The following is a 17959-nucleotide window of genomic DNA, read 5'->3' as shown; positions in this document are numbered from 1 at the left end:
AGTGAGCAGTTACAAGATCACTGAGCTCACGGTTCCCTGTGGCTGTCTCCCTCGTATCTCCGCCATGACCAGGGCTTGAAGAGGGGCCTCTCAGTTCCCCTGACACACCTGGAATAGTATGAGGGTGCAGCAGAAGCCAAAAACGGAGTGACTAGCCCTGGGGAGTCGATGGGGGACGCTGACCAACCAGTCACTAAGTTGGTGCTATTTGCTCTTAAGAAGGAGAGGCAGGGCCTGGGCAAGAACAGCAGCTGGAAGGTGAAATGCAGGCCTGGCTCTCAGTAGCATCAATGATCAGCCTTGAAGGGGCCATCAGGGGAGATGCTCCAGGTACTGGGCCTGCTTCTCATTCAGCTTGGTCAGTTTCATGCTCAGCTTGCCCAGGTGGGCTTCAGCCACTGCCTCATCCAGCGTCTTGGGCAGGACGTGAACCCCGATGGGGTACTTCTCTGGGTGGGTTCACAGCTCAATCTGTGCAGTCACCTGGCTGATGAAGGAGTCACTCGTCACAAAGCCAGGGTGACCCATGACACAACCCAGGCTGACCAGCTGACCCTCAGCCAGCAGGATGGTGCGGCGTCCATTCTTCAGCGAGTACCTGGTCACCTGGGGCTTGATGGTCACCTTCTCCCAATGTTCTCGCTGAGCCATTTGACATCGATCTCCACATCAAAGTGTCCAGTGTTACACATGATGGCTTCATCCTTCACCTGTTCAAAGTGCCGGCCAAGGACGATGTTGACACAGCCTGTGGTGGTGATAAAGGTTTTGCCCTCCTGACAGGCTTCGTCCATGGTGGTCCCTTCATAGCCCTCCATGGCAGCCTGCAGTGCGTTAATGGGGTCTATCTTGGTGATGACGTGGGCCCCAAAACCCCACAGGGCATGGGCACAGCTCTTGCCCATGTTGCCATAGCCTGCTATGACCGCAACCTTGCCGGCAATCATCACCTCTGTGGCCCACTTGATGCCATCTATGAGGGACTCCCAGCAGCCATAGAGCTTGTTGAACTTGCTCTTGGTGATGGAGTTGTTGTCATTGGCACCTTCAGGATCCCACTGACCAGCATCCTGTGTGGGTTGTGGACCCCAGTCTTGGTTTCCTTGGAAGTACCTCAGATGGCCCAGCAAGAGCTGTGAGTACTTGGTGTGGAAGAGGTTGGCGAAGTCACCGCCATCCTCCAGAATAATGTTGAGGGCCCGTCCTTGAATTACAGTGACTGCTCGACGCACCACAGGTACTCCTTGTCCTTTCGCCCTTCCAGGCGTATACTGGAATGCCAGACTTGGCAATGGCAGTCAACACATGGTTCTGGGTGAGGAAGATGTTGCTGCTGGGGCACCCAGGGTGATGAGGGTCTCAATGTGGATGGCCGTCTCCATGGTCGTGTGCAAGCAGCTGGCGATGTGGGTGCCTTTGGAGCCTGGGAGCCTCGTGGCTTGAAGGCCTAGTATAGCTCCCGCATGTGCATCAGGCCTGGCATCTCCTTCTTCACAATGTTCAGGGCCTTGCATCCCCAGGCGGCCAGGCCAATGTCAATAACTTTGCAGGGCAGTTTGTCAGACAGGCTGGCGGCGCTTATGATGGAGACAGGTGAAGGGGACTGGGCCTTGGTCTGGGGACAGGCACTGGGTGGGTGGGTGGCTCTGGGCAGGGTCTCTCTGTCTCTGTATGTGTATGTGTGTGTGTATGTGTGTGTTTTCTATTTTACATTTCAAACAGATGGCCAGGCCCTTGGTATTGCAGAGGTGCCCACAGTGTGTATTAGCCAGGGTTATCCAGAGAAATAGAACCAACAGGATATATACGGGTATATGTAAGAGCAGATTTATTATAGGAATTGCCCCATGTGGTTATGGAGACCGAGAAGTCCCACGGTTTGCTATCTGCAAGCTAGAAAAACAAGAATGTCAGTGGTGTGACTCAGTCTGAGTCTGAAGGCCCAAGAATTAGAGGGGCGGGGGTGGGGCAATGGTGTAAGTCCAAATGCTATGACCTGAAAGTTAGTGTCCCCTAAAGATTCATATGCTGAAATCCTAAACCCCAAGGGATGGTATGAGGAAGTGGGAGTATGGGGAGGTGATTAGGTCACCAGGGCGGAGCCTCATGGATGGAATTAGTGCCTTTATAAAAGAGGCCCCAGGGGGCTGCCTCCCTCCTTCCATGGTGGGAGGACACAGGAGACATTGTTGGCCAAAAGATGCTAACGATGAACCAGAGAGCTGACTCTCACCAGAAACCCAATCTGCCTTGACTTAACTATCAAGAATTCCATTTTTAAATTATGAATCTTTTAGATGAACCACAAACCTTGCAAAAATTTTACAGACCACTTGAGAAAGTGGCCCCAGCTTGGGGAGTTCACTTCTATCAGCTGGAGAATTTCCGTGGAAAATGTAAGAAAGCCTGCCTTAGGGTCCGTATGGGAGATCCCAGCCTGAGCCTGGCTACAGGCTGTGCAGAGGCAGGACCCAAGAGGAGACCAGAAGGACAGGGCTGTAGTGACTGTAGGTTGCCAGCCCATGATCACAAGAGCAGCCAGGTCTTAGCAGGACCAGACATTGGAAAACCCACAGGACCCCTGCTTGGGGTATCCTTCAGTTTTCCCTGCTCCCTGGGCTATGTGGCCTCAGTTCTGCCCCTCCCCTCCCTCCACACCTGCTCCCTTCTCCCCACCTCTGCCTCTCTGTGTACTTGGCTGTTGCGAGTAGCCTTGCAGTCTGTGGTTGCTCGTCTTCTCTTCAGAGACCCCATGGCCACGTTGCTGGGGAGAGATTCTGATCCCATAGTCTGGGCCAAGCTGTGCATGCCTGATCTGACCACCAAGGTTATACCATATAATCAGGGCTGCTGCTGGACCCTGCACGGGGTATGGGGAAGTTTGAGGGTGTGGCAATGGCTTTAGCAGGTGCCCCCAAAGTTGTCCCCAGCATGTGGAGGAGCCTGCCCATCTGTCTCCCCATGAGTGGCCCCTGTTACCTTGCTTCCTTCACTCCTGCTCCCGATGCTTCCATGAAGCTGAGACACATGAGCAAGTGGGCATCCCTCTGCCACCCTCACTGCCTCAGCACCGCCCCTTCCATCAGGCCCCACTCCCACCTGCTGCCTGCAGCCTACCCGGTGAGCTCAGCTCGGAGACTAGGGCTGGGCCTGGGCAGAGGGGATGAGGGAGTCCCATGCCTTATGTGCAGGAAACGTGGGTCTGGGCTGTTAACAGCAAAGCCTTTGTATTTGTCCACTAGGCTGTTAACAGCAAAGCCATTGTATTTGTCCACTAGGGGCCAGAACAAAGTTCCACACACTGAGTGACAAAAAACAGACACTTTTCCTGAGAATTCTGCAGGCTGCAAGTCCAAGGTCAAGGTGTGGGGGTCGTTTCCTCTGGGTCTCATGGAGCCGGGTTTGCTGACGGCCGCCTTCCTCCTGTGTCCTCCCATGCTGTTCCCTCTGCGCATGTCTGTTTCCTAAACTGTTCCTGTGAGGACACCAGTCATAATGGACTAGGGCGCACCCTAATGACCTTGTTTAACCTTTACAAATCCTCTCCAAACACAGTACAGCTGCATCCTGAGGAACCAGGGGTCAGGACTTTAGTATATAAATTTTGGGGAGGACACAATTCAGTGCATCTCCCTGGATCGTGTCTCAGTCTCAGGGCTGGCATTTCTCTCTGGGCTCTGCCCGGGGCTCCCCACACTATGGTTCCTTTGAGGTAGCCCATCTCAGCTCACCTTCATAACTGGACCTTGGCTAGACCCTTCTGGAAGGGGCCCGCTCCCACCTCCAGACTCATTGTCCCCAGACACCCACATGTAGCTTGGTGTGGGCACACCTCTATGTGCACATGTGTGGGGAGCAGCTCAGCTTCTGAAAATGCCACCAGTGAGGGCGCCTTGGTCCTGGCCCACCGGACAGGGCTCCCAGAAGGGTAGCGAGCCTGGGTGCGCAAAGGCCTGGAATGGGCCCTTCATCAGTCCCGGGGCATGGAGACAGCTTCCATCTTCCTCTCTGGAGGGCGTCTCACAGCGCCATGAGCAGGACGGCTCCCAGCTCTGGGGGCAGCTCTGGGCAGTGGCTATGTGCCCCGGGCACGGCTGCCTCCCCTGGCCCAGCTGGTCCAGCTTATTCTTACCAACCCCAGCCCACACCTCCAGGAACAGCCTGGGGATGCTATGTGCTTAGAACGAAGGGCACTGGACCGGGGGTCAGGACAACGAGTGCTTTGCATCGCAGGATGTTCTTGTCTATTACCTCCAAGGTGGCACTGGATGGGAAAACAAATCAGTCCCCACCCAGGGTGTTATTCCCTCAGGGCTCCAGGAGCCATGGGGGTTCTGGGAGTCCCATGGGAGCCTTCCTGAGATGAAGGGGCTGGTCCTGGAGGTAGGATGTGTTTGCTGAATGGTGGGAAGGAGACAGCCGGTCGGGAGGTGGCATGGGGAGGGTGGTGCTGGGGAAACATTCCTGGCAGGACCCCAGGGTAGGCAAATCCTGGAGTGGCAAAAGTTAACCTCTGCCCAGGAGGATTCCTCCTTCTCTGGGCAGCCAACGTCTCCTGGGGGCCCACAGGAGAGCAGGAACCCGCAAGCCCAAGAGACCTGGGGGGTCGCAACTGTGCTTCCCACAAAAGGTGTGTTTTGGGCAAATTGTCTCAACCCTGGGCCTCCGTTTCTTATTCTCATACACTGAACTCATCCCTACTTTTCAGGAGTGATTAAGAGGTGTCTAGACATGACTATTCCAGTGAAGGGAGGCTGCTGTCACTCTGCGTCCTCTGCTGAGCTCCCCATTGTGTCAATTGTGTACAGGCTGCACAATAAATGGAAGAGACACAATCTTTTTGATGTGATCAAGGTCTAGTAAAAACAGTGGAGAAACCCCATGTCCTCTAAAAATACAAAATTAGCTGGGCATGGTGGCTCATGCCTGTAATCCCAGCTACTAAGGAGGCTGAGGCAGGAGAGTCACTTGAACCTGGGAGGTGGATGTTGCAGTGAGCCAGGATCATGGCATTGCACTCCAGCCTGGACAACAAAAGCAAAACTTCATCTCAAAAAAAAAATCATGAAAATGTCTGGGCATGGTGGCTCACACCTGTAATCCCAGCACTTTGGGAACCAAGATGGGAGGATTGCTTGAGTCCAGGAGTTCAAACCCAACCTGGGCAACATAGTGAAACCTGTCTCTCCAAATATATATATATATACACACACACATATATATATATATATGTGTGTGTGTGTATATATATATATATATTTATTTATTTATTTATTTTTGAGACAGGGTCTTGCTCTGTCACCCAGGCTGGAGTGCAGTGGTACAATCTTAACTCAATGCACTCTCCACCTCCTGGGCTCAAGCGATTCTCCTGCCTCAGCTTCTTGAGTAACTGGGATTACAGGCACCTGCCACTACGCTCAGCCAATTTTTGTAATTTTAGTAGAAACAAGGTTTCACCATATTGGCCAGGATGGTCTTGAACTCCTGACCCCAAGGGATCTGCCTGCCTCGGCCTTCCAAAGTGCTGAGATTACAGGCGTGAGCCACTGCGCCAGGCCAAAAAAAAAAAAATTAGCTGAGCTACTCAGGAGGCCGAGATGGGAGGATCCCTTGAACCCAGGATTTCGAGACTGCAGTGACCTGTGATTAGGCCACTGCCCTCCAGCCTGGGCAACACAGCAAGACGCTGTCTCAGGAAAAAAGTTTTAAAAAAGAATGATGAAAATGTAATATGTCATTTAGGAACATGTCCTAATAATGTAATAACATATATATGTAGAATAAGTTCATTTTTATAAAGCAGGCATATAATTGTATAAGAGTACAAAAAAATGGCCAGGCATGGTGGCTCATGCTTGTAATCCCAGCATTTTGGGAGGCCAAGGTGGATAGATCACCAGAGGTCAGGAGTTTGAGACCAGCTTGGTCAACTTAGTGAAACCTCATCTCTACTGAAAATACAAAAAAATTAGCTTGGTGGGCATGGTGGCAGGCACCTGTAATTCCAGTCACTTGGGAGGCTGAGGTGGGAGAATTGCTTGAACCTGGGAGGCAGAGGATGCAGTGAGCTGAGATCGTGCCACTGGACTTTAGCCTGGGTGACAGAGTGAGACTCTGTCTCAAAAAAAAAAAAAAAAAAAAAAAAAAAAAAGAGTAGAGAAAACCTAGTATCATATATGTAGCATGCAAATTACCAGTGATCATCTTTGTGATTCTATGGGAATATGGGAAATCCTCATTTTCGACATTACATATTTACATGATGCTTGAATTTAAGAGAAAGCCAATACTGATATTTTTTAAATTGTATCACATGATAATTGAGAGCATTTGGGAACTCTTACAGCAGGTTGACATTGCCCAGACTTCCAGAAGTGTCATCAATAGATGGTTCTTGTTGAACCGGGTATCCACCACCTTGGGTTACTGAATTTGCAAGACTAGTTGCATGTAAACTAGTCACATGCAGTAAAACCACATACCACACCAGGGGCAGTGGCTCAGACCTGTAATCCCAGCACTTTGGGAGGTCGAGGTGGGCGGATCACCTGAAGTCAGGAGTTCGAGACCAGGCTGGCCAACATGGTGAAAACCCATTTCTACTAAAAATACAAAAAAGTCGGATGTGTTGGCACATGCCTGTAATTCCAGAATAAGGGAGGAGACCACCCCTTATATTGTCTTATGCCCAATTTCTGCCTCCAAAGAAAGAAGAAGTGAAAACTAAAAGACAGAAATGAAATCCACAGGCAGACAGCCCGGCACCATGCCCTGGGCCTGGTAGTTAAAGATCGACCCCTGACCTAACCAGTTATGTTATCTATAGATTCCAGACATTGTATGGAAAAGCACTGTGAAAATTCCTGTCCTGTTCTGTCTCGTTCTGATTACTGGAACATGCAGGCCCCAGTCACATACCCCCAGCTTGCTAAATAGTTCACGACTCTCTCATGCGGATCCCCTTAGAGTTGTGAGCCCTTAAAAGGGACAAGGATTGCTCACTCAGGGAGCTTGGCTCTTGAGACAGGAGGCTTGTCAATGCTCCTGGCTGAATAAACCCCTTCCTTCTTTAACTTGGTATCTGAGGGGTTTTGTCTGCAGTTCATCCTGCTACATTTCTTCGTTCCCTAACCGGGAAGTGAGGTGATTGGCAGATGGTTGAGACAGCTCCTTAGGCAGCTTAAGCCTGCCCTGTGGAACATCCCTGTGGGGGATGACCAGCCCGAGCACTCCCAGGTAGGCATTTGCCATGGTGAGACGCCTCAGCAGAGCAGTGTATGGCAGGCCCCCGTGGAGGATCAACGCAGTGGCTGAACACCAGGAAGGAACTTGTACTTGGAGTCTGAACATCTGAAACTTGGTAAGACTAGTCTTTGAAACTTGCCTACTCTGTTTGAGTGGAAGCGTGGTCTGATCACCCACGGCGTGCCTTTATTGGCACTTTGGTTTTGGTTTTGACTTGGTTTGAATTGCTTGACAGGACTGGTCTTGGGAACTTGCCTACTCCATTTGAGTGGAAGTGTGGCCTGATCACCCACAGTGTGCCTGTACCGGCACTTTGGTTTTTGTTTTTGACTTGACTTGGATTGCTTGATACTTTGGTTTTGGTTTTGACCTGGCTTGGATTTCTGGATACTCTGATTTTGGTTTTGATTTTGGTTTGGTGTAAATTGCAAAAGTGTGTTTGTGCTCTTTTTACTCATTCTTTGTTTTGTGGTGTGCGTGTGGTGTGAGCGTGGTGTTTTGTCTTGAAGAAGCATGGGTCAGGCACAAATAAGCACACCCTACTAGGAACTACATTGAAAAATTTCAAAAACGGATTTAGGGGAGACTATGGAGTACTGTAACACGAGGAAAACTTAAAACTTTCTGTAAAATGGACTGGTCAGCATTCGAGGTGGGTTGGCCATCAGAAGGAAGCCTGGACAGGTCCCTTGTTTCAAAGGTATGGCACAAGGTAACCTGTAAACCCAGGGCACCCAGACCAGTTCCCATACATAGATGCTTGGTTACAGCTGATTTTAGATCTCTCCACAGTGGTTGAGAGAACTGCAGCATAAGTGAGGCAGAGAGAGAGAGAGGCAGGGAGGAGAGAGAGAGAGAGACAGAGAGGAGAGAGAGAGAGACAAAGTCAAAGACAGAAAGAGAGATATATACAAGTAGCTAAGAAAAAAAAAGTGTACCCTATTCCTTTAAAAGCCAAGGTAAATTTAAATCCTGTAATTAATAATTGAAGGTACTCTTCATAACCCTATAACACTCCAATACCACTTTGTTGTCAGTGTAAACAAGGGCATATCCCGAAAGCACTGAGGCCTTCCTATCAAAAATCCTTAACGCAGTAACCTGCAGATGGCCCAAATGCATTCAATCTGTAGTGGCAACTGCTTTGCTAACAGAAAAAAAGTAAAAAATAACTTTTAAATGAAACCTCATTGTGAGCACACCTCACCAGTTCAGTTCAGAACTATCCTAAATCAAAAAAGCAAAAGAGTAGCTTACTAACTCAAAAATCCTAAAGTATGGGGCTCTTCTGTTAGAAAAAAAAAATCTATACCAATTCTAAGTTAATTTGGACAAAACAAGGTCTTATTAATAGCAAAGGATAATTAAAATCCCAAACTTACAAGGTTTTCAACAAAAGTAAAGTTTGCTAAAAGTTAACTGTGTAACATGTATTATACTAACTTCTATTCTTGTGGCCTTAGATAGTCTGGTCCACAGACATAAAAGAAGTTTGCTTTGGAAAAGAATGGTTATCATCTTCAAAAAAAAAAAAAAAAAAGGAAAAAAGGGGGGTGGAATTTATGTAAAAGGAGTATTATATGGTAAATTCTTGTCCTGAAATAAATTAACTGGTTGTTTAAAGAAAGAAATATTTGTAACATGTCAGAAAGTTGAAGCATGTCGAAGAATTGCCTGCAAAAGTCATAAAAGAGAAAAATGTTATAAAAAAAAGAATTTATGCAAGAAATGTTGTATAATTTAAAAGTAAGTAGGCCTCCTGAATGTAAAACGAAAAAAACCAAAAAACAATAAACAGTTTAGGTGCAAGGTTTATAAGGAAAGTAAAATATAACTTTGCTAAAAGAATTATAAGGAGGCATAAGAATACAAATGTTTACCTATATTACAAGGTTAAAAATATGTGTATTTTGTTTTAAAGGTTTAATCAAGTTTTAAAATGTTAATTGGAAAGAAAATTCTGTGTGTAAACATTGGCTAAAGTTAAAGAGGTATCATCCAGTTTTTCTGTAAACTGGACATTAAAATAAAAGCATAGCAAGTTTTTCTTAAGCACCAACCTGCTTTTCAGCAAAAATTATAAAAGGTTAAAAAGAATCTATAAAATCTTACCTTATGATCAAACATTAAAAATTGGATAAATATGTCTACAAGGTTTTATTAAAATTAGGCTTAACATTAATAACACTAATATAAAGGTAAAATTTAGCTTATCTGGTATAAAAATCATACAAAAAGTATTGCTAAATGTAAAATGGTATTTGGCTTTCTTTGGTTTAAAAACTCATAAAAATAGGTGCTAAAGGAAATTTCTCAGTAAAAAGGCACTAAGGACTATAAAGTCCACTGCCAAGGTCCCCCCATTTAAAATAAAAGGTCAATTTCTTAACAATTAAATACTTGGTTTATCTTCCACTTTCCTTTCCCTCAAAAACTACAAGTCTTTTAGCACATGTACCACCCCTAGAATTTCCGGTAAACCAGCACCAGCCTGAAGATCACGTTCTCATCAAAGGGTGGAAAGAGGAAAAACTCGAGCCAGCCTGGGAACGACCCTACCTTGTGCTGCTAACCACCAAGACTGCTGTTTGTACAGCAAAAAAGAATGGACTCATCACACCTGAGTCAAGAAAGTGCCACCCCCTCCAGAGTCGTGGGCCATAGTCCCATGGGAAAACCCTACCAAACTAAAGCTAAGAAAAATTTAACTCTTTTCATCTATTTTATTATTCTTTTTTCTTTCCTCATTCTATTGCTGACCATCTAGTTATTAACATAACCAAATCAATTTTGCCTCAAACTATTGCATTTAATGCTTGCCTTATTATACCCTGTGAAGACTTGCCAAGTCAAAGACAGCTTTCTACTTCAGAAAAGTACTTCTGTCCCTCCTGACTTTCCTCAGACTGAGCATTAGTAAACTAGGACCATTTAATCTGGGGAGATTTCAATAAAGACCCCAGTGCCAACCAGGAGTCTTGCCCCCAATGTAGAGTTTTTATGCTGTAGTTGGTCCAACATTCTGTGGACCACTAAAGAGCAAGGATGAATTGCCCCAAGCAGTTTTTGTAATTTCCTAAAATCATACATTCATTTTACTAGAGGATCATAGAAGTTAAAGACTTAAAACAAATTTTAGCAATTAAGACAGGATACCAAGATGCAAATGCCTGGTTAAAATGGATCAAATATTCCATCTGCATGTTAAATAAAAGCAATTGTTATGCTTGTGCACGTGGCAGACCAGAGGCCCAGATTGTCCCCTTTCCACTAAGGTGGTCCTCCAGTTGACCAGGCATAGGCTGCATGGTAACTCTTTTCCAGGATTCTACATTCTGGAGTAATAAGTCATGCCAAGCTCTCTCTGCTATATCCCAAGGTCCAGCACCCTGTGGGTCAGCCCCCGAGGGCCATCCAGCTTCCATCTCCCAACACTAAGTTCACTTCGTGTCTCTCACGACAGGGAGGAAACTTTGCATTCCTTGGAGACCTGAAGGGATGCGATAAGGTTAAGAATTTTCAAGAGCTTATCAATCAGTCAGCCCTTGTTCATCTCCGAGCGGATACGTGGTGGTATTTTGGTGGACCTTTACTGGGCACTCTGCCAAATAACTAGCGTGGCACTTGTGCTTTAGTCCATTTGGCTATCCCTTTCACCCTGGCATTTCATCAACCAGAGGGAGAAAAAAATAAGACATCGTAAAGTGAGAGAAGCACCTTATGGGTCTTTCAATTCTCACATCTATTTAGATGCAACTGGACTCCTGAAAGGAATACCAGATCAATTTAAAGCTTGAAATCAATTAGCTACAGGATTTAAGTCAATATTTTAGTGGGCGACAGTTGATAAAAATGTAGATTAGATAAACTACATTTATTAAAACTAACGGCAACAAGCTTTTCATGAGTTAAAACAAACAAACAAACAAAACTCATGTCGGCCCCAGCCCTGGGGCTACCTGACCTGACAAAACTCTTTACAACCTATGTATCAAAAACAGAAAAAATGGCAGTTGGAGTTTTAACCCAGACTGTAGGGTCCTAGCCAAGGCCAGTGGCCTATCTCTCAAAACAACTAGACGGGGTTTCCAAAGCCTGACCCCCATATCTAAGGGCCCTGGCAGCAATAGCCCTGTTAGGACAAGAAGCAGATAAGCTAACTCTTGGGCAAAACCTAAATGTAAAGTCCCCCCATGCTGTGGTGACTTTAATAAATACCAAAGGACATCATTAGCTAATGAATGTTACAGTAACTAGATACCAAAGCTTGCTCTGAAAATCCTCCCATAACCATTGAAGTTTACAACATCCTAAACCCCACCACTCTGCTCCTGGTATCAGAGAGCCCAGTCAAACATAATTGTGTAAAACTATTAGACTCAGTTTATTCTAGTGGGCCCAACCTCCAAGACCACCTTTAAACGTCAGTAGACTGGGAGCTGTACATGGATGGGAGCAGCTTTGCCAACCCCTGCAAAGTGATTCTGAAGAAGATGACAAGCCCTGCTGCAGTCACACCCAGAAGCTGACTGGTCCATACATGGCCAAAGCATGAGGAAACTCATCATGGGACTCATTTTCCTTAAAATTTGGACTTGTACAGTAAGGACTTCAACTGACCTTCCTCAGACTGAGGGCTGTTCCCAGTGTATACATCAAGTCACTAAGATAGGACAAAAGGTTGCTACAGTCCTATTATTTTATGGTTATTATAAGTGTACTGGAACTCAAAAAAAAAAGAAAAACTTGTTTGTATAATGTTATTCTATACAAGGTATGTAGCCCAGGAAATGACCAACATGATGTGTGTTATGACCCATCTGAGCCTCCCACGACCACAATTTTTAAAATAAGACTAAGAACTGAAGACTGGTGGGCATTCGTAAACAATATGAGTAAAGTGTTAGCCAAAAAAAAAAAAAAAAAAAAAAAAAAGAGGTGCCCAAACAAGTCACCTTGAAATTTGATGCCTGTGCTGTCATTAATAATAATAAGTTAGAAATAGGATGTGGTTCTCTTCATTAAGAAAGAGGCTATATGGCAGAAAATACATACATTTGTCATAAATTAAGACTGTGTAAAAATAAATGTGGTTACTGGTTTTGTGTCATTTAGGCTACTTGGATAAAAAATGAAAAAATCCTGTCCACCTTCGGCAAGGGAAAAGTGGCCCTTCCTGTACCAGTGGTCAGTGTAACCCCTTAGAACTAGTAATAACAAACCCCCTTAATCCTCACTAAAAAAAGGAGAATGTGTAGCCCTAGAAACTGATGGAGCTGGACTGGATCTTCAAGTAAATATCATGGTTTGAGGAAAAGTTTATAAATGCTCTCCTGAGCTGGTATTTCAAACCTTCTATGATGAACTGAATGTGCCTGCCAGTAGCAGAAATTCCAGGAAAAACAAGAAATTTGTTTTTGCAATTAGTGGAGCATAAAACCCAGTCTCTCAATGTCACTTCATGTTACATATATGGAGGAACTGCAATAAGAGATCAATGGCCATAGGAAACCTGAGAATTAGTACCTACAGACCCAGTTCCTGATGAATTCCCAGCTCAAAAAAAAAAAAAAAAAAAATCACCCTGATAATTTCTAGGTCCTAAAAGCCTCAATCATTAGACAATACTGCATAGCAAGAGCCGGGAAGGACTTCTCCCTTCCTGTAGGAAGACTCAGCTGCCTTAGGCAAAAACTGTATAATAGTACTACAAAAATAGCCACCTAGTGAAGTCTTAACCATACTAAGAAAAATCCATTTAGTAAATTCCCAAAGTTGCAAACTGTGTAGACCCACCCAGAGTCCCACCAGGACTGGACAGCCCCCACTGGATTATACTGGATATGTAGGCATAGACCTTACACCAAATTACCTGACCAGTGGGCAGGTAGTTGTGTTATTGGTGTTATTAAACCACCTTTCTTCCTGCCGATAAAGACAGGCGAACTCCTGGGCTTCCCTGTCTGTGCTTCCTGTGAAAAGAGAAGAATAGCTATAAAAAAAAAAAAAAAAGATAATAAATAGCCCCCTGAGAGAATCATACAACATTATAGGCCTGCTACTTAGGCACGAGACAGATCATTAAGATACCGGACCCCCATTTACATGCTCAACTGAATCATACAGTTACAAGTGGTCTTAAAATTAATCACTAATAAGACCAGCAGAGCCTTGACTATTCTGGCCTGGCAAGAAACTCAGATGAGATATGCTATCTATCAAAATAGATTGACTCTTGACTACTTGCTAGCAGCTAAAAGAGAAGTCTGTAGAAAATTTAACCTTACCAATTGTTGCCTGCACATAGATGATCAGGGGCAAGTAGTTGAAGATATAGTTAAAAACGTGATGAAACTGGCACATATTCCTGTACAAGTGTGGCACGGATTTGACCCTGAGGCCATGTTTAAAAATGGTTCCTAGTGCTAGGAGGATTTAAAGAGTTATAATAAAAATTGTAATAGTAATAGGAACCTGCTTACTGATGCATTATTTACTACCTGTACTCATTCAAATGGTAAAAGGTTTCATCGCTAGTCTAGTTCACCAGAATGCTTCAACACAAGTGTACTACATAAATCACTATCAATCTGTCATGCAGGAAGACATAGATAGTGAAGATGAAAGTGAGAACTCCCACTAATAAAATGAATGAGAGTCTCAAAGCGGGGGAATAAGGGAGGAGACCATCCCTCATATTGTCTTATGCCCAATTTCTGCCTCCAAGGAAGAAAGTAAAAACTAAAAGGCAGAAATGAAATTCACAGGCAGACATCCCGGTGCTGCGCCCTGGGCCTGGTAGTTAAAGATCGACCCCTGACCTAACCGGTTATGTTATCTATAGATTCCAGACATTGTATCGAAAAGCACTGTGAAAATTCCTGTCCTGTTCTGTCTCGTTCTGATTGCTGGAACATGCAGCCCCCAGTCACGTACCCCCTGCTTGCTCAATCGATCATGACCCTCTCATGTGGACTCCCTTAGAGTTGTAAGTCCTTAAAAGGGACAGGAATTGCTCACTTGGGGAGCTCAGCTCTTGAGATAGGAGGCTTGCCGATGCTCCCGGCTGAATAAACCCCTTCCTCCTTTAACTCGGTGTCTGAGGAGTTTTGTCTGTGGCTCATCCTGCTACAGCTGAGGTGGAAGAATCACTAGAACCTGGGAGGCAGGGGTTTCAGTGAGCTGAGACTGTGTCACTGCACTCGAGGCTGGGTGACAGGGAGAGTTTGCATCTCAGAAAAAAAAAAAAGAGGGATGCCAAATCAAACATAAAAATTACAGAAGTCTATCATAGGATATCTGGGCATGGTGGCTTATGCCTGTAATTCCAGCACTTTGGGAGGCTGAGGCAGATGGATCATGTGGTAACAGGAGATCAAGAGCATCCCGCCCAACCATGGTGAAACCCTGTTTCTACTAAAAATACAAAAATTAGCCAGACGTGGTGGTGGGCGCCTTTGTCCCAGCTACTTGAGAGACTAAGGCAGAAGAATCACTTGAACCCAGGAGGCAGAGGTTGCAGTGAGCTGAGATTGCATCACTGCACCCCAGCCTGGGCAACAAGAGTGAAAACTCTGTCTCAGAAAAAAAACAAAAAAGAAATCTGTCATAGCATTATATAAGGAGACCAGTTTTATTTATATAGGAACTACCTATCTTTTGACTAGGTCTCTGAGCTCTGGGCAGAGCCCACACTGAATCCTGGGTCTCCAAAAAGGGAGAATTATTTTGAGGCTAGACATGTGATGCTTTCACAGTGCACTTAAAAAGTTTTTTAAACGAAGACACTTCTAATGTCTAAACTACACTCTTCCTTAAAAACCAGAGTAGGCTTTGGTACAATAACTCTTTTAGTCAATAAGTCAGGTAACACAATAAAAAAGCAAGTAGTTTAAGAGCTGAGATGAACTTGTCTGTTTATACTCTTGGGGTTTCATAAAGAAAAACAGGTTTCTCCCCAAAAGGGGGTCTGGTGCCTTCTCTGCTTTCTTGAAGGAAAGGCAGGTTATTATAAACTATAATATTTTAGGTCCCTAATGCAGCAGAGTGTGCAAGAGAAAGGAGAGACAGCAGAAGTAAGTGGAAAAAAACCAGAATTCAGTCAACTGAGAAAAAAAATCTTTAGCTAAAAAAGAGAGAGAGTGAGACAAAGTCCTGGGAGAAAAAAAATGTATGTGAAGGCCTTTTCAATACAAATACACACACGCATACACACACACACACATGCACACACACACACACACACACATCTTGGAGTTAGCTTTTAGTTAAGCTGACTTTTCATCATTGAGCTCCTTTAAAGAAATCTTTTTAAATCTCATTACCATAATTCAGCTAGAACAAATTGCTGCTATTTCAGAAGTACCAAGTATCAAACCAGAAATGGCTTGATTTAGGAACCACAGCTAAGCTGTCATGGTGGAAAAAAAGAAGCCAGAGCCCTTAGCTATGGAACTGCAGTGTGGGGTGACAGCCATTGCCCTTTCAGTTTGGCCTGGCTAGCAAAAAGGTGGCCTTGTTATGTAAATAAAGCCCCTTAAGTAGTCAGAATAAAAAATCTTTCCTTTTTTTTTTTCTTTTTTTGGACATTTTTCTCCCCCACCACAGTGTGGGAATTTAGCCACTTCAGAGGTCTTGTTCCCCATAATTTGGAAGTTTCCTCTGGGTTTGATCAAGTTGGATAGAGTTGATCAATCCCAATGGGAAAAAGACTGAAACAACAACAAAAACAACAACAACAACAACAAAAACAATTAAACAAAACAAAGATGGCACAACTTATCCAACTACTGAGTGCTCCCATGGTAAAGAGACATTAAAACCAACTGGTTGTTAATCTTAACTTTAGCCAAGACGAACCCCAATTCAATTACCCATCCTTAGGTAAGGGATGGGTCTCAGGCTGAAGGCCGCTCTCTACCATCCTAGAAGCAGGAAAAAACTCAAATTTGTCTTCCCCATTGGAAGCAAGATCAAACTCCATAAAGGAGTTACCTGCATTTCATCGTCATCACAGCAGGAAAAACTTGCCTTTCTTATATTGGAAGCTAGTAAAACTCCAACAAAAGGAGTTGTACAGCAAAATAAACTTTAGATCTTGATCAAATTTTGAAAGATCAGTGATTCTCTGGAAGGGGTGCTTCCAGGCCTCAGCAAATTGTCCAATTGGTTTGAGCCATAGACATAGTTCAAGCTGGTACTGAGCACCGATAGGAGATTTGTCAAAGTTCAGGGGGGCCTCCACCCAGAATCTCTTCATGATTGCCAAAATGTTAGCCTTGAATATCTGAGAAAGGTCTCAGTTAATTTGGAAAGTTTATTTTGCCAAGGTTGAGGATGCACGTCTGTGACACAGTCTCAGGAGGTCCTGATGACACGTGCCCAAGGTCGTCAGGGCACAGCTTGGTTTTATACATTTTAGGGAGACATGAGACATCAATCAATATATGCAAGATATACATTGGTTCTGTCAAGAAAGGTGGGACAGCTCAAGCAGTGAGAAGGCTTCCAGGTCACAGGCAGGTGAGAGACAAATGGTTGCATTCTTCTGAGTTTCTGATTAGCCTTTCCAAAAGAAGCAATCAGATATGCATTTATCTCAGTGAACAGAGGGATGACTTTGAATAGAATGGGAGGCAGATTTGCCCTAAGCAAGTTCCAGCTTGACTTTTCCCTTTAGCTTAGTGATTTTGGGGCCCCAAGATTTATTTTCCATTCACTGTGTATGTGTGTGTATGTGTATGTGTGTATATACATATACACACACAAACAAATTGAAAAATCTCATTAAGAACAGCAAGCGGTATGGTATTTTTAACTTGCCCTGTTCTATTCTCATCCCCTCCTCACTGGCTCCACTGCAGCCTTGAAAATTAATAGCCCATAATTACAGTGAAGACCAATAGCCTGGCAGCCACTGGAAAGACAGAATGGGGCTGGATTTCCTTCCAAGCCTCATTCCCAGAGAACTGTCATTTGACTTGGCTGATGGTTTTCAGAAACATCACACTTCAGGGATGTCTTTATTTGTCCTAAGAGCTCACTTAAAGCTTTTTCCCTGAGGGCATTTGTCAAAAACATTTAAAGGGCTACTCCCAAGTGTAGGGCTGTGTACAGGTTCAGTAAAGACCTGGAAAGGCTCAAAGCTCTCACCTCTGACTGACCTTGAAGCTCTGGGCAAGCAGGAAGTGAAGGCTAAGGTAGAGATGTAAACTGCCTGGCTGAGAGTTGAAGAGTAGCCCCAGACTACAAAATTATTTCAGAAGGCTCGTTAAACACTGAACAACAATAACAAACAGCAGAAACAACAGCAACAACAAATAGGGGGTATAGAATCTGATTTACAAAATTGTCACATTAGATCAGGGGTCCCCAACCCTGTGGGCCATGGACTAGGTCCATGACCTGGTGAGGAATTGGGCCACACAGCAGTAGGAGCAGTGAGCAAGCAAGCGAAGCTTCATCTGTATTTACAGCTATTCCCCATCATTCGCATTACTGCCTGAGCTTTGCCTGCTGTCAGATCAATGGTGGCATTAGATTCTCATAGAAGCACCAACCTTATCATGAACTGAACATGTGAGAGGTCTAGGTTGCATGTTCCTTATGAGAATCTGATGCCTGATAATCTAATGCACTTCCCCTGCAGTGTGTGCATCTGTCACTGTCTCCCATCATTCCCAGATGGGACCTCTAGTTGCAGAAAAACAAG

General features: G+C 44.8%; 1 protein-coding gene and 1 pseudogene across 1 annotated transcript in view; one reads left to right on the top strand and one right to left on the bottom strand.

The window, feature by feature from the left end:
• LOC126963224 (mitochondrial import inner membrane translocase subunit Tim23) overlaps positions 1 to 17959 on the top strand; it is a 901060-nt gene that overhangs the window by 850607 nt on the left and 32494 nt on the right. The gene's annotated exons all lie outside the window — the stretch shown is intronic.
• On the bottom strand, positions 288 to 1498 carry LOC126963223 (adenosylhomocysteinase-like; annotated as a pseudogene).

The sequence above is a fragment of the Macaca thibetana genome, chromosome 9 (genome assembly GCF_024542745.1).
Source record: "Macaca thibetana thibetana isolate TM-01 chromosome 9, ASM2454274v1, whole genome shotgun sequence".
Lineage (NCBI taxonomy): Eukaryota > Metazoa > Chordata > Mammalia > Primates > Cercopithecidae > Macaca > Macaca thibetana.
This window is presented reverse-complemented; position numbering and strand designations above follow the sequence as displayed.